We start from the raw sequence: 23,956 nt of genomic DNA, 5'->3' as shown, positions 1-23,956 counted from the left end.
AGAGAGTGAAAAGATACCTGATGCAAGGCTCTGGCATCTACGCTCAAACACACGGGCATGCACAGCTGCATATGTGTGTATACACACATGACATAGTGGTGTGCCAAAATAATATTCAAAATACTCTTGAATTTTATACATTTTGTGCTCTCAGCACTGGTTTTAGTTGCGTTTCTATGGCTGTGACAAAGCACCATGACCAAGGGAGTTCTAAAGATATGGCGTTTCCATTTGGGCTGATGTGCTCAGAGGGGTAGAGTCCACAATACAGAGTGGACAAAGGCACACGGCAGTAGCAACTGAGACCTCACATCACAGAAACTGCAAACAGAAAGCAGAGAGCACACATAAAGCCAAAGCTTGCCTTTGCAACACATCATGAACTGTCACTTTGTGTGTGGACAAATATTCAAATATGTGCATCTATGGGGCCTGCTCAGTCAAACCCCCAGAGCACTTTTTCTGCCATTATTTACAAATGCCCTAGAAATGCCCTGCTCTTTTATCTGCAGCATTTATCCTGCTTTACATTGCTGACTACAGAGAATTTTGAAATAGTTTTGTATGTAACTTGAGCACAGCATCCTGGTCTTGTTTTGTGTGACATGGACACCCAGTTTTCACAGGGACAATTCTTTAAGAAAACATCACTTACCAAACCATGATCACCATATTGTTCCGATTTTCATAGCTTTATACAAAGTCTGAATTCAAGTAAGAATAATAATTTGACCTTATTTATAGTTTTAAATTTTTTTATCAAAATGCATTTTATTATTGACTATTGACTTCTATAAAAGTCACTCTCTGGGAGTTTTCCCGGGGCCATATTCAATTTGTTCATCTACTTGAAGGAAACTTCATGTTATGATCCAAGAAAACAATGCATAATTTTATGATGCAAGATGTGTTGAAGACTCATCTCATAGTTTAGCATGTGGTCCCCTGAAAACCATGTTCTCTGGCTACAGAGTTCTCCATGAGCAGCTTCAGTTACAGGCTCCTGGCACCATGTTTACATGTAAGTTACATGTTAGCTGCAGTTTCCTGTAAGGAGGCTGACCAGTGACAATGGTCCTCTCTTCCATCTCAGACTCACAGAAGTGAGTCTTTTCCATCTTTAAAGTGTGCTTTCTATTCTGTCTGGTTTTAAAAGCCTGTCATGGTTTCTGTTCTACTCTTCATTAAGGAAATCCTTGGTGGGCTTCCTTTTTGCAATTCGTTGATCTTCTCAAAGGGTTTTCCTGGGACACCACTCGGGCCAATGGGCAGGAACTCTATACATGAGAACCACTGGTCTTCACTGCTCATGTGCTGATCTTTGCCATACCATGAAAAGCACTCTTCCCATGTTAGTCACAACTTGGTGTTTGATAATGCTCAAGGTAATGCCCCTCCTGGGCAGAACCCTGCATTCTCTTTGCATGTTTTAGATAATTCTTTTGTGCTTTTGTCCAGAGGTCTTTCTATCTAGAAAGTGGAAGCCATAACACATTTCATGTTACTTACTCTCACTATCCACAATTTTCATAAATTTACCATTTCAGAGATGTTCAAAGTCCAGCATTTAAAGAACTATGTCCTCTTCCTCCTCCTCCTCCAGCTCCTCCTCCTCCTCCAGCTCCTCCTCCTCCTCCTCTTCCACTTCCTCCTCCACCACCCCTCCTCCTGCTCTTCCTCATTCTCCTCCTCATCATCCTCCTTCTTTGACTTTCTGGTTGCTTATGGTGGACATGTTGAATTTTGAAGCCAACACCTAACTAGGCTGTTTGTTAAATAAAAATGGAGTATCAACATTGTTCATAAGATTTAAATACAATGTGACATCATATGACATCATAGTCAAAACATCCAGGACATAATCCAAGATTGTCTGGCAAAGACGAGGCACGAAAACCTCAGCTCCTTCAGAGACTCAGCTGATGCCAAGGCTAAGATGTCACAGTCTCCGAGACTATCTGACAAATACTGCAAAGCAGGTCTTATGCACGAGCCCCAGAACCATTTGGATCCTTCAGAACAGAGGAGAAAAGAGCAAGTATGTCTGTGCAAGCATACAGAAGGCACAGTGAGATAAACAAGTGAGGACTTTAAGCTTAAAGAGCACAGTGACAAACTGAAGGAAGAACAATTAGGTTTCTAAAAGAACTGTCCCTCAGGGCCCTGGAGAACAGTGACAATCTTCTGACCGCTGTGTCAGCAGAGTGTACCAGGGAAGAGAGTTTGGTGTTGAAAAACTGTATGAGATGGCACAGCAAAAATCATCCTCTTGGTTAGCCTGGAGAAACAGAGGGCCACCCTGGAAGTACCAGGCCAAGGTAACCTAGCCCAGATTCAGCATGGCAAGACAGCTGAAAACTGGAAGCAACACAGCAGAGCTCAGCACCCACAAAAGTACTGGGCTGTGTATGGGCACAGAGAGCAAAAGACCAGCATTGCCTCTCATCAGAAGCCTGGAACACCAGAAAACCTTCAAGATGCTCCATGAGCCCCTATGAGCCCCAGGCTCCAGGTGTAGGCACAGCAAGTTATGGATGAATCTTGAAGCTTCTTCAATGAAGGGAGAAACAGAGAGGTCACAGGGCAAAGAGTCTTTCTGAACCTAATGTCAATTGATGTTTCCACAGAAGTAGAAGGACTCTTAGAGCAAGTGAGGTTGAGAGCATATGACTCAAGTGGGCTGTAGAGTGTGCTCATCCCTGAAGTCGCTAAAACATGTTTGTTATTTGAAAGCAACGTTTATGGAATATCCTGGTGGAGGTTTAATATATGCGGATGCTGTGAAGAAGGCAACTGTAATATTAAAGGAAAGGGAACATTCAGAAGGCTGCAAGGTAGCATATTGGTGCTGAGAGACCATGAGAAGTTAAGTATGTATATTTCAGTCCCTGAAGAAAGCCTTAAGACTGACACACACGTGGGCAGGGATGCATATTCATACATACGTATGAATATGTAAAGATGTATGTGGATGGATATGAATGCATAAGCATATAATATATACAGATATGAATATTTATACACACAGAGGTACAGAGAGAAACAAAACGTGGTCGATGTTAGAACTGCATCGGGATGCTAGGAATATGCAAATGACCCAACAGAGTAGGAAAGATGAAAGCTTGGAACAAAAACAGAGCACAAAGAAAACCACTGATAAAATGGTAAGCCTAGGTTGAAACAGAATTTGAACTCACAACTGTATGCTTGCCTGCATAAGACATGCAGGAGGCCATACCACTCCATGTGCCAACATGGATGGGGGGAAGGTTTACAAGACCCCACCTCCAGTTGAAAAGCTACAGGCAATAGATTGCTGATGAAGAAGAGTGTCAGCTTTCTTCTTCAGGGAGCCTCTTGAAAGGTCACTCAAGCCCAATGGTCAGCCCTGAACCTGTGTACCCATGGGCAATATTAACTGGAAAGAGGAGTGGGTAGTGTTATTCCTTCCACGTCCACACTTGGTCTTTGCTACAGTGAGCACACACATCCACATAAGCTGTTGGAGGCACACTGTCAGGATAGCAGTGTGTGGTGGCTCAGAAAAACAGAAAGTGAGAACTGTCATTTTGAGTGGACTGCTGAGAATGAAAACAAGGCTAAGATCAATACAGATGGCTCTGGGCACTGGGGGACAGAGTTTTCCTTAAGGTGTTTGCCATTTTAGGGTTTTTAACCTGTCTGTCCAGTTTGTGCAGAAGTCAACACAAGACTCCTGATTAGTTTAATCAGCTAAAGTGATGAGAATAAATGACCATGAGTTCTCAGCTCAAAACATGATGTGTAAGGCACATGACCTGCCCAGAAAGGAACAACACAGGCAGACAGGTGGGAGCAGAAAGAATGTTAGCGATGGAAGATGGGGAGAAACACTGAGAAACACTGTCTTCTGGACATGGCCTGGCAACCATGAACTCAAAGCTGTCTGTGGTCATCTACACAAGACCTGCATAAGATAAAGCCAGTCAATATTCAAGCCTGGGCAGGAGTGGGGCTCATGAGGCTTTACCCCTAGCCAAGGACCCATTGCCATTTGATAGGTGACAAGGGAGGGAGGTTCACTCTTTGTGGGTGTGGTCTTTGGTAAGTTTCCAGTGATTCAGTGGATATCCCTACACACATACATGTACTGAAAACAATAACTGAACTCAGTAAATAGTACAGACAAGAGAAAGATGAGGAAGACATCAGGGTGGAGGGGGCAAGAAAAGGGAGAGAGGAATGGAAGAACATGTACTGGACACACCTCATATGCATGTATGAACCTGTCAAAGGAAAACATGTACTAGACACATCTCATATGCATGTATGAATCTGTCAAAGGAGAATATGTACTGGAACACCTCATATGCATGTGTTCTGAACATGCCTTGTACACATGTACAAAATTGTCAAAGAATCTCATAAAAAAATTAAAAATTCTCTATATAGCAAAATTAAGAAAAGAATACACAGTGTCCATGACATAAGGGTAGCAGGAAGTGAGCTATCATTCAGGGCACCATGCTACCAGCCTTCTGATGAGCAAAAGTGAAGGGCACTGTCTGAAACACCATGGTGAACCAGGACCTCTATGTTGATAAGATGAACTAAATTCCAGGCCAAGAGAACAACCAGGACTGAAGACAAACTGTGCAGAGGCTAACATGAAGTGTCACATGCAGACACAGCAGTATTAAACAGGGGCCAGTGCACTCCAGAACCACGGGGGCAGAACCCAGCCACCAAAAGAGAAACACAAATGTAGCTGGCTATATCTGGTGCCATTGCATTAATCTCTCTCTAACAGATGAACTTACAGGAAAATCTTCAAGGACCCAGCAGAATCAGGCTATGAGTCCAATCAGTTCTTCAGCTATGAAGTGCAGAGACAGTAGGGTTTTTGCAGCACACCAGCCCCAAAGCTCCTGTGTTCCTGCACAAATGTTCCTGCAGCTCTCAGCAGAGAAGTCTGTCACCCTGGGCAGTGCACCCACTCAGCAGTAACACGGGGTCACATGGGCAGTTACATATTCACCAGTGACACGGTATCACCTGAAGTGCATTTTTAAGAACAGAAGAGAATGAAATGAGAAACCAAGAAGAGAAAATTATCTTCAGATTCTCAGAAACTAATTAGCACAGTTGTGAATAATCGAAATGGAGGAGGACATCTCAAAGGATGTGGAACTTTTTTGAGGAAAATAATGGGGGGAAGTGCTTTGATTCAAATTTCTGAGACAACTTGAAGCAAAGCCTGAAGTGCACAGGAAAAACCAAAAACAGTTTCACACCAAAGAAATGCACGTCTGTTCCTAAAGGAAAGAAATGAACACTCCAGGAATGGCCAGGAGCAAACGAAGAGCAAGCCATGCCTGGGAACCAAACATAGGACCCAGGGGAAACAGAAGACTCTGCAGGCTCTTGCAACTGGTCAATAAAAATGGCAAACTTTGAGCTAGACCTACAATGAAAAGAAATAGAGACAAAAAGATTCAAATTACCTATCAATAAAAGAATAGCCTCAGGCTAGAGAGATGGCTCAGTTATTAAAGGCTAGGCTCACAACCCAAAATATAAAGAAATGGCTTCACCTCAAAGACATTACAACATCGAAGAGAGTGTACTGGGCACAAGTAACCTTGCATTCAGAACATTCGCTATTTACCAGAAAGGGTCCAGTTATTTAAAATTAAATCTTCTGTGTGTGAGAGGGAAAAGATCAAGGGTATATGAAATAGGCACCGAGAGAAACATATTTGTAAATAATTTACTACAAGATAACTTGTCAACTCACATATTTTTAAAAGTCCCCAAACAGTAAAAATATATCTAATTAAATATGGGCAAAAGATTTGTACGAATCACTCCAAAGACAGAGATCCAAATAAGCAGGAAAAGAGATATTCATGTCGCTTCTCTAGAAATTGTTAGCATCTCAAGCTAGCTATCTCTTTCCCCTAAATCACCCAGGAGGACTGCATCCTTGGAATCCAATCCCAAAGTAACAGAAATGTCTGATCATGCAAATGGTAACACAGCAGAGTGTTCTGTAACAGCCCAGCAGTGGGTGTGTCTCTAGTGTCCATCCATCCACAGACATCTGGGTCTGCAGTGTGCTTGCTTTGTAGTGGACTTCTCAGACAGAAAGAAGGTGATCACAGGTACAGTGTGAATGGACTCACGGACACTGTGCTGGGTAGGAGCCACTGGCTTGTAAGCTGCACAGTGGCAATAATGCTTTGCTGGCATTCAAAGAAGAACCCGTGATATCGGAGCTTCTGCAGGTCAAAGCTGTAGAGGCAGGGGCAGAGGTGGGAGAGCATAGGAAGTATGGACGTGACAAGGATGTTCTGTAGGGTCATAGTTCTGGTGGCCTTTACACAGACCACTACAACCAGTGAAAGGTCATGCCAACTGATGAACTTGTAAAAAAATGTTTGGGGAAGAATCTAATAGCAAAGGACAAGACAGTGATTATGAAGGACATGTTTGATTTCATAGTAACATGCTGGTTAGAAGCACTACAGTAACACAAGAGAAAAAAGGTTGGCTGAATGAGTCATAATGCAAAATGAATTGTAGGTTCCAATTTCATGTGGAACAACCCAAAGGGATGGGGGCGGTAAGGGTCAGTTAATCCTGTTATATTCTAGGCAATTCCTCCTGTGGTCTTTTATTCTAGAATTGGTAACAGGGTAGCATTAAAATTTGGAAAATGTAAAACATTATACATTCATCCACAGAAAGCATCTTAAACATCACACAGTAATATGTAATTACAGAAAGGGCCTCTCTCTCTCTCTCTCTCTCTCTCTCTCTCTCTCTCTCTCTCTCTCTCTCGCTCTCTCTCGCTCTCTCGCTCTCTCGCTCTCTCTCTCTCTCTCTCTCTCTCTCTCTCTCTCTCTCTCTTGCTCTCGCTCTCGCTCTTGCTCTTGCTCTCACTTTCCTTCTTTCTAAATCATCCTGTGTGCATACGCTAGCTAAAATATCCCATGCTCTTTCTAGGATGTGCCTCTGTTGCTTGATTCCAACCATAGTGGGGACATTCAGGATGCTCTCGGAAGGGAGGTATCCTCCACAGAGCTCCAACAATGGAGCCAACACAAAGAAACTCATGTGAAGCAAGAGGTTGAATCTACATTAGTAATTCAACAGGCGGTATTGAAAATATTTCCTTTTTAAAACTCTATGCACATGGCACATGCATGACTGTGTACCACTGCATGCTTGTTGCCTGAGGAGGCCAAAGGATACCCTGAAATTGGAGTTATACACAGTTGCGAGCCACTATGTCATTGCTAGGAATTGAACACGGGTCCTCTGGAAGAGCAGCCAGTGCTCTTAACCATGGAGCCATCCCTTTATGCTACCAGTGAGTGTTTTAATAGAAATGAATGCTAGGAAAAGAGAATTGTATTTCAATGTCTGAGTAGTTTGTAAGAAAGGAGCCTGCAGGGTGTTGGTGTTTGTTTTAAGTTGGATGATAGCAGAGCAAGATTCTTACTTTATTCTACTGGGTGTTTATTACGTTAGAAGACAAAAGGGCCAGACTGGAGAGATGACTCAGTCAATAAAGGGCTTTCCACAAAAGCATAAGAGCCTGAGATCCTCAGAACTACAGCTGGGCATGGCAGTATGCTTGTAACCCTAGCTCTGTGGAGGCAGAGATGGAGGGATCCCACTAGTTGTTAAATAGCTATTTTACCCAATGTTCTAAGCCACAGGTTTTCATTTCTCATTAGAGGAACAACGGTCCTTGCTAGCAGTGGGGAGGCTGTGTTTGGTGAGGCAGCTGTCACTGCTGCACCTTACGCTACAGAGCACTCAGGATATGAACAGTCCTTTCACCCGGACACATTTATCCTGAGCAGATCAACTCCGCTTGTGTTGCCCAAGAACCACAGACCCACATCCAGCGGATCAAGACGTAGCAACGTGGATTCATTCAGATCACCAGAATCAAAGAAAGCATCCGTTTGGGTCAGAGGTCAAGTGCACAAAACCATGCAAATAACCCAAAGTGCAGACACGCAGCTCCAGAGGATAGACCGTCTTTCTAGGAGCTTCAGCTTGGAGATAGGGAAAGAGGGACCTTCCAATGCTCTGTCCACTGTCCTGACTTTTTGGTGTTCTGTCTAGCAAGAGGAGTGCTGTGACCCATCATCGCAGAAGATCTACAGCAGATTTTAGGGAGCCTTTGAGTGCCCAGCAGCCTCCATCTGCTGCAGCCTCTAGTGCCTCCCAAGGGGTGAGCCAGCTAATTTTTCAGTCAATTAGAGGAGGGTGCTTTTGTTCCGTCATCCGCCCCCTGGGCTCTGCTTACACTAGAGCTCAGGCGTTCAGATGGGCCGGGTTTGGGGAAACATATTGTGTTGGTTTTTTTTCTGTGACCCCCTTGACATTGTTGGGCAAATGTTATCTCAGTAATCTGGGCAATTTGCAGAAAAGCCCAGGAGTTGTGCTTTTATTTGTCCCTGTGTGTGAGTGTGTGTGTGTGTCACATGTACACGTGCTCTAAGCTGTTTGCATATGACCACATATTCTGTGGACCTATACATTTTTTTTGTCTAGTTCATTTATGCATTGTACATAAACCTGTCATTTTAAAATGGTGCACAGGTTTGCTGGGTAGGTAACAATTTATTCCCTCACCCATTAGAGGTGGTCCAGTGGTCCCAGACTAAGACCACAAGCTCAAAACGAGAAGATCTAGACAAATGGGCATCTAGGTTCTGGCACTGTCACATGACTCAGTTTCCTGACACAGTGGGAAAGAACTAGGAGTAAATGTGGACCACTAAAGGGTCTCTCAATTTGGGTAGCCATGGAGAAAGATTCTCAGCTTCATGTTTCCCTCCCTTGTGGCATCAGGTGAGGCACTGGCCACTGTCTGGGTCCTAGGATGTGGATTCCTTTCCTGCTTCCAGAGGCTATGTAGCCTGAAAGTCCTCCAATGTCCTTTCCCCTAGGTGAACTTGGAAAACATCCCTATGTGCCCAGGATGTTGCCTGGTGACCCAGGCCACCTGGATAGATTTGTGGTGAGGGCACAGTTATTCCCACCCATGCTTTCTGTGTTCTCTGAGCATGGCGATACCGTGTCAGTGGCCACATACAGGTAGTGCTGGCTTCTCTGACCTATGATTCTAAGCGATGCTTCACTCCATGTTTCTCTGAAAAGCAGACTGTCTTCCCTTGTGTAAAAGCCATTTAAGCTCAGCATGTTGAATGAGGTCTCAATTAAAACATTTCCAGTGGAAATCTATCCTATACTCTCTCCCCTCTGACTTTGGTATTTTTTGATGCTGATTGGCATGGGCATAATCATCTTCACTGGTTCAGCGGCCACATTGCTTCCTCTCATTGAACCTCTGCCCTCGGCCCATTCTCCTCCAATGTCAACTGTCTGGGTGTCCTAGTGGACCGAACCCTACCCTGCTCCTCTGTTCATTACCTCCCTGCCTTGATTATCCAAACTGGGTACTAAAGACACAGCCTCTTCTTTGCTTTCATGTGTCCAGTTTATTGGCTGTGTCTTCCCACAGTTAATAAATATACCGCTCTTTCTCCATGTGGGGTGATAAAATATTCACTGGGTCTGAGCTGGGGTTAACAGATTTCTGAAAATTTCATCGTATGACAGCCTGTCCTGCATAATCCTCTCAAGCTGTCTCGTGTTCGGGGCACAAGTGAGCTCCTATGTCAGTCTAATAGTGCAGTATTACACTTGTCTCTCTGTCCCCAGCATATGGAGCTGTGTATACCCCTAGGCCCCACTCCCCCTTGTTCACGGCTTTTAAAAATGATAGCATTTGGCAAAGACAGCTAGCTGAAAGTGCACTCCTTCCACTGTGGTAACAAAGGGGCCACTAGAGGCCTGACCAAAGCAGCCAATCACGGTACTCTTCTCTGGGTAACGAGGGGGCTTCCTCTTGCTGCTGACGCCCAGTGCCCAGGGGGCTGGAGGGCCAATCTCCACTTAATTACACAGTCTCCCTCTTAAGTGCTCCAGCCACTGAGGGCTTCAGCTGTGTAAGCCTTCACTGGGTCTCCCCCTGCCCCCAATCTCTACATTGATCTGAGCCTGGAGGTCCCATGAATGACAGATAGGAGCAAAGGCTCAGCCATCCAACAAAGGTGGGGGACAGGGACACAGAAAAAGGACAGACATGCACAGAGACAGAGAGGCAGATAGGAGAACCTCTTGGAGAGGGCAGGAAGCAGCATGTAAGGGCTTAGTCCTTCCTTCAGAGCACCCAGTATTTCACACTGTATAAAAGCCTTCATGCTAATGGGGCAGGGGCTATAATTGCAAGCCAAAAGGGGCAAGAAGAAGCATGTATGTAACAAGGAAATAGGACAGGGGTGGGGAGAATGAACAAGAAAAGCAAGGGGGTCAAGTGTATGGAATTGTGAATGGTAACCACAGTGAAAAGAAGGAAGGAGACAGGAAGGATGTGTCGAGAACAACGGTACCCACAGGAAGAAGTGAGAAGACAAGCTCACGGGGAAACAGCAGCAGTCATACACCCCAGTTTCTGTTTACAAGTATTACAGTCAGTGTTGGAGAATTATTCTGGCTTGGTGCTGACATGCGAGATGCATGCTACATCAGGAGGAAGAAGCCATTGGTATTACAGCCAGCCATTATGCTACCATCTAGCCATAAATCCCACCTTCTTTTTCTGCCTATTACACTCAGCCTTTTCTAGCCATGGTGGTTTTAACTACACAATACTCACATGGAGTTGGGTTTGATGTTCCTAGAAGCTGGTTCGGCTACAACTTACCCATGAGTGAGGTGTATATTCTTGTCCTGTCGGAATCTGCAGGATTTATCATTGGGCAGATAAAATTTATTGGATCCCAAAACTGTGTGGCATTTGTCCTATCACGAAATCATTCAGAAATCAAGTTTCTCAGCCAATGTTTTGAGTTTTGGGAAAAGATATCCTCTCTGTAAAGTGCAGGATGGTTTGAAGAGCCAAGCATGGGTTCTGTAGTTTCTTGGACAGCATGAAAGCTGCCTCTCATGGTCATACAGCCCAGCTGTGCCCAGCTGTGTGCCCATTCTCCAAGTTGTAATCTGCTTCTATGGTTCACCTTTAACCCTACCTTTTTAGTAGGTGGGGTGGACATCTGTGAGTCTTCAGGACAGTTGAGCCTTGGTCTCCTGATCTGATTAGAAACTCAGTGAGCCATGCTCCTCTTGAAGTCAAGCTTTGGTCCCAGCTAGCTGTAGAGCTCCTGGATGGGACTGAGCCATCCAGAAAGACTTCTCTGGATGTGTTAGCAAGTCAGCATTGTGACAGATCTAGGATTTCAAAGCAAGTTCAATTCTTAAGAACTATTTGGTGAGATGTAACTTAATGTGGTTGCTAACAGGAGTTCACTCATAGGCAGTGACATCAATGAAAAGACCATCCAGCCTTTGTGAGATTCACAGAGGCTTTATCCTTGCAAGGCCAGGGTGACTTATAGGCAGCCCAGCTAGCCCCAGAGTCTCCACTGCCCAAAGACTCTTCCTGCTCTTAACCCTGAGAAGATGAAAAGTCTAATGACTGACAGATTAGTGCCTCCAAGGAGGTGCTTGTTGAGGTTAGACAGGGCATTGAGTCAGATCTTATGTAGTCTGAGGTGTCCTCAAATTCTATAAGAAAAACTGGCTTTGGATACCTAATCTTCCCATATCCACCCTCTAAGGATGAGAATTACAGGTGTATCTAAACATGGTTAGACCTAAGATATCTGAAAATACATTGCAGTACATTCAACATACCTCAGATCAAAAGATCTATATTTCGCTTAATGATTTCACCTTTGACACACTGATTGGAGGATTATATCTCAGTTTCTAAAGAGTTTTGGGCTCCTTTGTCTTTTTAATATCTGATTTCTAGTTTCTTACTATGGCATTCATAAACAGTCTGTTTCCACCCCCTGAAATACATTGGCCCTTTGTGGCTCTTAGTATATACTAGTCCTGAAAACCTTCCATGTGCTTTGACTAAGGGTTCTGTGGTTGGGGTAAAAGGTATATGAGTTTGGTCAGACAGGCTTGCTGTGTTGTTCAAATTTCCCCTGTACAGGGTATTTCTCCTTGTATCAATTAATGAGAGAAGTGCAATAAAATAAAAACAGTAGATTTGACTTTTAATTTTCCTCCTTCCACTTCCATTAGTGTTTGCATCAAGTAATTGAAACTATGTTTTCTGGAGCATAGAACTCCAATGCTACTGTGTCTCAGTTGAGTTGATCCATAGCTGCTTCGAAAAGCATCCGTTCACCTTAGTGACAATGTTCTTCCCTAACCACCTGTCCCCACTTTATGTGGCTATGTCACTTTGTTTTGCCAAGTACATGGGATGTGCTTCCTGTTTTCTAAGGTATAGATGGTTGTTTATGTTTTATGTGTTTTGTGATGAACAGCTATCTTCTTTTGCTTCTCTGTATTCAAATAGCAGTGTTTTGGTTTATCTCCATTCTGATGTTTTCGGATGTGTGTAGCTCGGGTTGATTTTAGATTCAGAGTCCTCTACTTCAGCCTTTGACCGACAGGGTTTGCACACTGGCACCACATCATCTAGCCAGTTGATTTAATATATTAACATCATTGACAGAGTTGTGACTAGACCTCCAGTCTCACTGGTGTGGTCCCTATGTGTGGACTAGATCTCTCATCTCACTGTTGTGGTCCCTATCTGCGGACTTGCAGTTTTGTTCCCCACTCACAAAACTAGTGTCTGACCACCTTCCCTTGTTATCTCTTAGTTTTACTGTCTTACGTTGACTTTCACATTCTCCTAAATCCTAAACAACTTAGGCTTAATTGTGAGACTATAGCTATCTAGTCTTCAATTCCATCAGAGACATGAGAAGGAATAAATACTACCTGAGTGTTCCGGAAGTGAAGAGGAAGCAGCCTCTGAAACTATAAAAATGACAGAGGAGCTGACTGCCTGGATAGTCTCCCAGGGTTTATCTATATTGTTGGAGCATCATCTTCAGCCTATGGCCCAGAATATTTGACAGACTTTTCTGCAAAGCAGGAAAATTGAAAGAATTGCCTACCTTGTCTCTGCGAAACGTGTCAGACAACTTCCCTGTGTCTTGTTTGTCCAGTTTGGACAGCATTCTGTCTGCAGTTGAAGCAAAGGCAGTTTCTTGTCCAGTGACAGATTGCCACATTTGAAGCAAACTCCATAAGGAGAATTACTTTCTTTAAGTAGAATGGGGGTGCTGCCAGAAACAGACATGTCTCATCGACAAAACAAAGGCCTTTTACTAATAAAACACCTCCAAATGCCATATTATTTAGGTCTCTGAGATTTTTATCAATTTGAAGAGAACCCACAGCTTTTCTTTTCCTGTGGAAACAAATACAAAACTTCTTCCCCAGTGTAACGGGCTTTCTTCCTTCCATTCTGAAGTTAGGAAATCCTTAACATAGAGTATTTTAGTTCAGCAGTTTTCATCCTAATCCAATATCTCTGCAGCTGTTGAGTTTCGTTCATTAACATTCAAAATATTCAAAAAATGTTAAAGTTAGTAAAGCATTATGTAAGCTTTCTCTGGGAGATTCCATCTCCTGTTTAAAGTGTAGTTAGATCCTTTTATAATCATGTGACCTGTAGGATAATCATGTGACCTGTAGGGTTGCAAGATACACCTGTAACATGTTCTATGCCATAACGACTAAAAAAGTTTTGCATTTTAGTGGATGCATAGGTTCGAGGACGGTCAGCTTCCATTCGCAAAGGGATCTCTAAGATAGCCACCATGGCTGACAAATGTATAATCTCAGAATCGTCCTTCTTAGAATTGAAGGCAAAAGCCCATGGGAATTCTGAATATGTATCAGCTGTATAATGTATCAACATATGTATATAGTTAAAAATTTCAAACTCGCTATGGTTACATCAAACACAACCGGTATTCTCAGCTTAGCATATCGTTTGTCTATGCATTCACATTCTAATTTCTCAATCCTTTCTTTCTTTCTTTCTTTCTTTCTTTCTTTCTTTCTTTCTTTCTTTCTTTCTTTCTTTCTTTCTTTCTTTCTTTCTTTCTTTCCAATCTGGATCCATCTTTATTGTTGTCATTGTAGGTTCCAGATTGGATTCTTCTGAAGATTCTTTATTCTGATTAAAAGAAGCCTCTAATTTCTATTCTATGGCATGCAACCTAGCCTTCTATCTTTCAGCCTTCCTTACTTTTAAGTCTGATTTATCCTGATCTTTCTTAAAGAGGATATATAAGATTACAATAATAACTGAATATGTAATTATTTCCAGCTCCCAAACAGTTAGATAGGGGCTTTCTACTCAAGACTTTCTAATACCTGAATCTTTTGCTTTAATCTTGGATTTTTGTCTAAGTTTGGATTACATGCCTACCACACTGAGCACCATTTGCTACTGCGGCATTTTTCACCTGCACCCCAATTCTTAAAATAAAGATTCTGAGACTTATTACTTATAAATAAATGCCTGGACACAAGCTTTGGCTTATTCTTCAACTAGCCCATATCTTAGTGATCTTGCTTATACTACTCAATAAGTGCCACATGGCTGGTTACCTCTCCTCAGTTTCATTCTTCTGTATCCAGAGAGCTCTTGGTGAGTCTTTTCATGATTGACTTTATCTCAGAGTTTCTTTTTCCCTACCAGAACTCCCACCTCCTATTTCCTGTCTCATCTAATAAGCCATCAGCTTTCTGATGAGAGGTAATGCTTCCATACAGTACCCAAGAGATTCTCTCCACACTTAACTATGCTAGTATCTTGTTAGATTTCACTATAATCATTCATGTATTTTTCCTATAATTAAGAAACTTTAATCTAGCTGGGTATGATGGCACATGCCTTTAATCCCAGCACTTGGGAGGCAGAGGCAGGCGAATTTCTGAGTTCGAGGCCAGCCTGCTCTACAGAGTGAGTTCCAGGACAGCCAGGGCTATACAGAGAAGCCCTGTCTTAAAAAAAAAAAATCTAAAAAAAAAAAGAGAGAGAGAGAAACTTTAATCTATAGATGGTTACTAATTATGTATAGAAGCATAATCAATTTTCATATACTGACTTCTTAGTCCAATACCTTGATAAACCTGCAGATTACTTCTAGTAGATTTTCATAAATCCACTACAATTGTTATAGACATCATGCTGATATTTGAAAGAAAATTCTACTGTATTTTTTCTTGCCCATCTGAATACCTTCATTTCCTTGCTAGTTTCTCTGAGGTGAGTAGATTCTTCAGGAAAATGTTCAAAAAACTCAGTGAGATCAAACATTTTTGGTTTTTATAAAAGGATCAATGTTCACCATGAATAATTATGCAAATAATTTTTAAATGATCTGTGGAATACTAAATTATTCGAGAAATCTGACCATTTTATTACCTCTGTTATACTTCCCTGCACAATCTTTGATGGCATTCCCCTTTTCATTTCTGAAATTCATGATTTATAGGACCTTTTTTAAAATATCAGTTTAACCTTAAGTGTACAAATTCATTTTAATCTTTTAAAGCGATCAAATTTATTCTAGTGAGAATTTTGTACTTTGTTTTCAATTTCATGAGTTTCTATTTCCATCTTGATAATTTTCATTGCTTTGTTTATATTAGATCACATTTCCTTTATTTTGTTGTTTCGATGCAAAGCTTTATTCATTCATTGCCTTAGCTACAGATATAGTGGACAACTTAAATAATGTTTTTCTCCTGTGTTTTATTTTGAACCCCTATTTTTCCTGTTGTTTTAATCTCCAAATATTTTTGGGATTCCTCATAGTTACTCTTATTTTGTTTTAGCTTCATTTCTTTGTTTTCAGAGGATGCACATCTATATGCATATACACACAGTCTCACACACACATATACACATACAGACTCACATACACTCACTTATCTACACATACATATATGCACATACATACAGACTCACAGATACACACACCCACACAATACACGCTCACACACATACATGGTCATATATACTTTCACACACATACACACTCACACAAATATAATACACTGACACACACATACATGCACACAATCACAAACACATACTCACATATACACACACACACACTCAACACACATACACACATATACGCACTCACATGTACACATACTTACACACAAACACACACTCACATACACACATACGTGCATACACACACGTGTGCACACACAAACACATTTTAATTTATCTTAAACTTATTGAGTTTTCTAAACACATAATCGACCTTATCATCCTGCAGATGCTTGATTGTGTTCAGAACACATTCAACTGTTTGCTGAGTTTCTGTTTTATCAGGCATATAGCTTCTACCCTCTGCACTTCTCTGATTATTATTACCTTCCAAACTGATAAAACAGAAACACTTGTAACAGCCAATTAAACTTTGAGCACTAAATGGCCTTCTTATTCTTTTAGGCTAAAGCTTCACAACTTTTTCCAAAATTTGCCCCAAAACAACAAAATCAGATCTGTCATAACAGTATCTCACTGTCTTGTACAAAATTCTGCTTAAGTTAAATTTCTGTTGCTGTGATAAACACTGTAACCAAATACAACTTAAGAACTCAAGAGGGAAAGGGTTTATTTGGCTTACAGGCATCAATCATTCCTCTACGGAAGTCAAGATAGTATCTCTGGGTAGTTCCCTGGAGGCAGGACTGCAATGGAGTCTGGGGACAATCAGTGCTGACAGGCTTACTTCCTCTAGCTTGCTCAGATGGCTTCGAAAGGACAATTTGGGATGACCCACCCAGGAGTAACATTGCTCACAGTAGACTGGGAACCCCACACCAAGGATTAATCAAGGAGATGTTCTACAAATGTGTCCACACTCCAGTCTAAGTGAGGCAATTCATTATTTGACGTTCTTTTTCCAACATGTGTCAAGTCAACTACCATGGTGACTCATCAAGGTTGCTTTGAGTGTTGAGAGCCAGTGGCACCAGTGAAGAGAAGTTTGCATATGACTTAATGGTATGACGCTGAGGTTGGTGAGATGTCTCAGGAGAAGGAGGAGATTCACAATGTGGTGTCTTTTTGTGGAATGAGAGGAAAGGCCAGAGGGGGAGCATGGATAGATAGACATGAGGCTGTCTGTGTGAGAACTGTAATCTGTGGGTGGATAACTTATTCATGGGTTTGCAGTTCAGAGAGGTCTTGGAGGTGGAGTAGTATTACTTAAGTCAGTGTTGGCCATATGAGCTGCATCCTATAGACAAGTGCAGTTACAGCCCAAACTAGAATTTCTTCCCACTTGGGAGTAGCCCTTAACTTTCTTGTTCTTTGTGAATGCTCTGATGGAACAGTTTCTGACCTTGCTGATCCTGATCTCAAGTGGCCTTCATCACCTGTCCCCCTCAAACTAGGAGTGTCTCCAGAAAGAAAACACCAGCACCACCGGGTAAAGGAAAGTCCACATTTATATGTTTATTCAACATGAACGGTCTACCTTCTGAATGCCAGCCACACAGTGAATGGACAGATCGGGGAAGCTACTAGCATCCAACTTAGGTGAAAGGATCTTCCTTCAGTCCCATGAACAGTAATTTATAATTTCAGTTTTACTCAGTGAGAAAAACTGGTAGAGATAATGCAGTGTTTTATTTATTTTCAAGATCTCATTATTTATGTACAATTCATTAGGCTAGATGCCATGCTTCACTTAATTACTTTTTTTCTGAGAAGTTATACAATTTATTTTCATAGCCCTTTAATGTAACAAGGACACCATATTGTAGGCAAGATTTCACAGTTTACACACTTACCTTGGATTTATCGCCAGTCCCAACTATAAATTACAACACTATAATAAATTAGAAATTGCTTCTGAACATTGTCCATTACGTTCAGAAAGGGCCATAATTACCAAACAACTCACTGCCAAAGTCTCTTGGTTGGACTTCAGTTTTATTTATTAGGATTGTATTATTCCTATAATGTCTATTAATTAGCCAGTGCAGATCAATATTATAACGTGATTGCTGTTTTGCAGCCAGCATGTATAATAGATCCACAGTATCATGTGCTGCATCCTTCTTACCCTCTCAGCGTCCTGCAAATGAGTCTCACAGATGACATTTTCATACACATTTGAAAGAGGCACATGTTATTTTGAGATGGACATGCAGTCTAAAGAACACTGTCAGTAGGAAGTGACATTCATTTTCATCATCTGTAAAGTAAGAATGCATCCATGGAGCGAATGTCCAGAGCTCCTTGGGGATTGGAGGAAGTTCTGAGAACTTGGGATTCTCCTGGCTCAGGTCCTTAAGAATGGCTGTAGTTTGCATCTGTCTCTTCCTACACAATTATATTTAAATACAAGTTTCTATTGGTCTTGTATTTTAGGATTTAGAAATACTTAGCTTTCTAGGGCTATGATACAAATTAGAAACTGTAAAACCCCACAAAAGACTTTAGATGTCCCTTGGGTGAAAAATGAACAGAAGGGCTGGAGAGATGGCTGAGCGATTAAGAGGACTTGCTGCTTTCCCCAACACCCAAGTTCAACTTCCAGCACCCACATCAGGGAGCTCACAGCTGCTTGTAACTCCAGGGGAATCGTGTTCCTCTGTGAGAATCTTCTCTACGCAGGTGTGCTTGTGTACAGCTATAAATGCACACATGCACACACACACACACACACACACACACACTTAAAAATTAATAAAAATAAGTATGTTTCTAACAGGGAAGAGAGGCACCTTTTGAATGAAAAGAGCTTACCTTGACTCCCCCAGTCCCACTCCCTGGGGAAATAAACTGTTGGCATAATGCCTCCACCTCAAGAATCACATATTTCCAGAGGACAGGCTAGGTTCCTGGCCTTGGTCAGGCATCAAGAAGCACAGGTTACAATGCAACACAAAGGCAGCCCCCTAAGTCATTGAGTCCACTGGCAGTGCAGTGGAGGAAAATGGCTGCACAGCCATTGAGGCAGACTTCCTGATTGCCATGGGTGTTAGCCACTGGACTCTACTTCTAGAAGTCTTTAACTTACTGACAGTGGTTCTTACCTTCCTATTGCCTGTGAAACTGTAGACTTGAACCCTGATCTTACACATTACTAGGGAAGAGAGCCAGTCTAAGCATACAATAGGGGCACAGGGAGGGCTGTGGGAGGAAGGGCTGAATGGTGCTAATCCACAAGAGGAGATATCCTCCCTTAGGTGACCTCAGTGTGAGCCTTCAGTGGCCTTTTTGAGTGAAGATACCATGGCTTGAAAGGCCAGGACAGTGCTCCACCTTGATCTGGAAGGAAAAAAGAGACTATGTCTGTTCAGCTTCTGCATGGATGGTCCTGATGGTAACTCAGATCTGTAAGTGTGTTGTAATTGATGCCTGGTTATTCAGAATAAAGGGAAGCTTCCTTCTGAATCCAGGAAAAATATTGTGATGGGTTTTGGCTCATTAAACTACTGAGAAATATAATCTATGTGAAAGAGCAGCCCTGCGGCCCCCTAGCACTGGGCAATATGGCAGACTGATGTTAGTAAATTGGTGGTTTCTGTTGCTAGCCCTATGGCAAAGCAGTGTAATGACTCACAACAAAGTCAGTCTGACTTTCTTTCTGTTCTTCCTGGTCAGTAGCAGCATACCCAGCTCTGTTACCCCTGGACATTGCTTTGCCAGAAAATTTTGGGAGTAATCTGTCAAATTTATATGTGAGCTGTGTCTGAAGAGATATGATGAATTTAAAATACCCAGAAGACACATTTAGGCATGTCTGTGAAGACTGCCTGAGGGGAAAGATCCTTCCTGATGGATCCAGGTTATGGGCTGGGTTCCTGGATAAACAAAAAAGAGATCGTTAGCTGAGCATACACCCTCATGTCTCTCTGTTTTCTGATTGCAGACACCTTGTGACCAGCTGCTCCACACTTCTGCTACCATTTCAATTGCTATGATAAACACTCTGATGACAAACCATTGTGGTCACAGGAAGAGGGAGGCATAGTTTGTCTTATGTTTCGCCATCACTGCTCATCTTCATGGAAATCAGGCAGCTCAAACAAGCTAGAACCATAGAGCATTGTATTTATTGTCTTGCTCCCATTGAATGTTCAGCTGCCTATGTATATCACACGGGGCCATCTCTCAGGGGTGGACCTATCCACAGCAGGCTGGGCCTTCCCATATCCATCATTAGTCACAAAAATTCCTCATAGACAGGTCACAAACTGGACTGATGGATCCAATTCTTTAAATGAGTTTTCTCTTCCCAGATGACTCTACCTTGCATTGAGTTAACATAAACCGCCACACAACTGCCTTTGTCACAATGGACGACATTTTTGATAAATCTTCCATTCTTTAAGTGGCTGTTCTGAGGAATCTTATCATAGTAATGAGGAAGATGATGTAAGTTGTAAAGATGTAAAAATGATGTCAGATGATTGCAGACTTTGTCTTCATCTCAAGCCTTTCATTCTAAGCTTTCCCAGACCGTTTTGTATTTCCCTCTTTAGTTGAATAGCCTGCAGCAGTCCCTTCTTAGCTGTGGTCTTCATTCACTTCACTGTCTCTCTCTGAGATGTTCCAATTAAAGACTCGGCCTTGCAAAGCGGGCGGTCTCGTGTGAGTAAAGGACAGCATAACTGTGTAAACATACATTTATCATATATCTTGGTGTCCATGGCGGCTTAGAAACTATGGCTTGAATCAAGCTGTGTCACATACTTCATTGGTCACTTAATTCAGTACTTCTGGCCCCTGATCCCCGTCTGATACTAGGGCTGGCTGATTCTATGTCTTGACATTATAGAATTCCTAGCTTCTACCTGCTTAATGTCTCCTGATTCAAGAGTGATGCCTTGTCTGTCCATCATTTTCAGGTATCCAGGAGAAGGTGTGAAAAACGTTGCTTTGGAATGGCTCCATAGATAGCAATAAGACACAGGTATCCAAACCCATGTAAAGAGGCTCAGAGAGGGGGATGAGCAAGTGTGTCAATGGGTAAAGTGCTTGATGACCTGGGTCAGAATCTCTAGCATGTCTGTAATTTCGGCACTGGGCTGCTAAAGATAAATGAGTCCCTGAAACTTGATGACTAACCTTTCTAGACAACCATTTAGCTCTGGATTCTGTGTGACCCTACTTTAAACTATACAAAGAAAGACAAGAACACAAAGGAATTGAGGAAACCATCTGACATCAACCTCTCTGGGCTCCACATACAAATAGTAAACGGAGCAAGTCCCCCTTGTTGACAGTTGTCAGCATACATTGAATATCTCACATTACGCTGAGGCATAACATCTCTTTCGAGTGATTTTGGTGTGTGTCTGCATAACAACTCTTTCAAAGGAAGATGGTTTTGCTTGAAATGAAAATTTATCTGAAGGTGAAATGAGAGGATTGTATCCACTGTCTCTCTGGAAGCAGTCAGAATTCTTATTCTCTTGACGGGAGAGCGAAGAATGTTTTTTTCTTCATTTTTAATTTCTTCTCCACTTTTGGTCCACCAGGGATCTCTCAGATGCAGAATAAAGTGTTACTATTCCACAGAAGGCAAGTAGAAAGGACGGATGCCTGGCTCTCAGCTGCCAATGCCGTGTGGAAGTATTTCCCAGAGTGCCAACAAAAGGTTTTTCTTTTTACCAAAAAGTGAAGAAACCAGTTATCTTGCAAAAATCAAAGGGACATTGGGACTTGTCTGTCACTCAAAAGGAGTTGCAGGAATTGGGTATCCAGGGCAGCAGCTTTAAATAACTCATTCTGCCTCACTGTGCTTGTGCATATCCGCCAGATGCAGGGGCTGGCTGGTTCTTCCACTGCTCCCTGGAGTGACCTGGGGCCAAGTGCCATGCTTGTGATGGCAGCGAGTCCAAGCTTGGAGGTTGTAGATACTTTGCAGTGATTTTCATTCTGGGTTGGTGGTAGAAAAGCTCACTCTATTGGCTGCCCCTGTCCAGGTGAGGAAGCAGTTGTTATGTCTTCAGTGAAGAAGGAAGCTATAATTGCATGGAAATTGGGCTAGGCAGTTTTGGGGATGAGAGTCCTGACAACCCCATTCTTCTCTCATTGAGTGGCAGCCTCAGATCAGGCCCCCCAAAAGTGACATCATAGCTATGAAGTTTTTTATGACTTACTGGAATCTCTAAGGCAAGCCAGCAAGCACCAAGTGATCAGTTATGGCCCTCATCAGAATAGAGCACAGATTTTGGTATGGACAGAATTTCACACCAGGGATTCTTTCTGGGTTATGAGTCGCACTGTAAAATCTGACAGGCTGAGATGAAGCCCACAAACTATGGCTGAATTGTTTTGGAAACTTCCTGAAGCCCACAAACAAACTATGGCTGGGTTGTTTTGGAACCTTCCTGATACGGTTGTGTTGGCTGTGTTTTTACTGCTCTGAGTTGCCAAGCACAGAGCAGCTGCCTAGAGAGACAATATCACGGAACTAGTTAGGATTTTCCCGGACTCTTCCTGGCAGTGATAAGGAAGTGTTGCCTTAAGTGTAGCTTCTGGTTTACCCACCACCTTTTTCAGAGCCTTGAGCTCTGTGAGGTCATGCCCTGTTACTTACTCATGGGAAGTAGCCCATGGGAAGATGTGGTTCCTGCAGGTCCCTACTATAGTGGACAGCACACGTGTGAAACCGGAAGATGACCTCCACACCCTAGCAGTTTCCAAATAACATCCATTGTGTGAGTCAGCTTGCCATCCTAATGGCAGAGTCTAAATAAAGACAAACACAAGGAGCAAGGGTTTCCTTTGGCCACAGTTTCTAGGACTAAAGTCCAGTTAGTCTTATTGGTTTTAGCCAGTGGTGAAACAAAAATCAAGGGGGAGTGGCAGAAGCAGATGGAACAGAGACAGAGGTAGGCAAAGCTGGGCTTCCACAATCTTCTTCAAGAACATTACTCCAGTGTCCTATCTTTATTTAAATATTACTCACCAGATATTTATCGAAAATCATTTGTTTCTGGTTAGGCAAAGTCAGAATGAAGTGAGACAGACACACAGCTTGTGGTCTGCATGCTTATGTTACCATATGACTCATGCCAGGGTGTCTGGCTGCTGTTGCATCCCATGGTGGGCTGTATCCAAAAAAGTCAAGTATTGATGGAATGTCATGAGAGACCCCACCCACTAGTCAGAAGTACAGCATGGAGGGTAGAGGCCAAGAGCAGTGCTTGGTGCTTGTTTTCTCAAGGTTGTAAAGTCATAAAGCTTCACAGTTGAGTGGCTGCCTCCCCCCATCTGGAAAGTACCACAGAGAGATGTCCGGGAAGAGAGAAGAGGGCTGCCCAGGCTTGTTGGTAGGCCAGGTAGTGTCTGCTGGTGGGCAGTGGCAGGACGATGGAGCCTAAGCAAAGGGTAGCATTCCTTACTTCAAGGAAGTTTCCTGGATACAGGGAAAAGTTACATGTGGGTGTTGACGCTTGCAAGCAGTTACTGAAACCTGGAAGCCTGTACTCTCCCTTCCTTCTCAGGGATCCTGCTCAGGTCCATTCTGCCATGTCTGTCTCCACTTGAGTCTCAGGCATGTAGTCACGTTGGGATCTTATAGAGAAGTGGTTCTAACACCCACAGAGATAACCTCCTCTCTCAGTAGAAAAGAGGTCTTAACTACCACAAATACATCTCCTCCCACATGGAAAGCTATGATACTTCCCCTCTCCTGTGGTTCATTCATCAACATTTCTGTTCTTAAGGGTGTCTCAGCAACTCATACCCAGACAATGGCTTCTTTCTTTCTTCCCCCTCTCTCCTCTCCCCTCTCTGTTTCTCTCTCTAGTCCTTGTACTCGTCCAGTGCTAGCAGGTATTCTGCCATATTTGGTCTCTGATAGCACTCAGGTATTGATTTTGCCCTTCTTCTTCATGAGAACAATGTGTTATGTTTTCTAAACTCTGTGGGTAATCTGCTCTGCAGATGCCTATGAAAGCATGCTGTCACTCATTCACAAAACCTGGTCTTACTACAGGGTACTGTAACTTC

Source organism: Mus caroli, unplaced genomic scaffold, assembly GCF_978045245.1.
Source record: "Mus caroli unplaced genomic scaffold, Mus_caroli_1 scaffold_15, whole genome shotgun sequence".
Taxonomy (NCBI): Eukaryota; Metazoa; Chordata; class Mammalia; order Rodentia; family Muridae; genus Mus; species Mus caroli.
The sequence above is the reverse complement of the archived record's forward strand: the minus strand, read 5'-3'. Positions refer to the sequence as shown.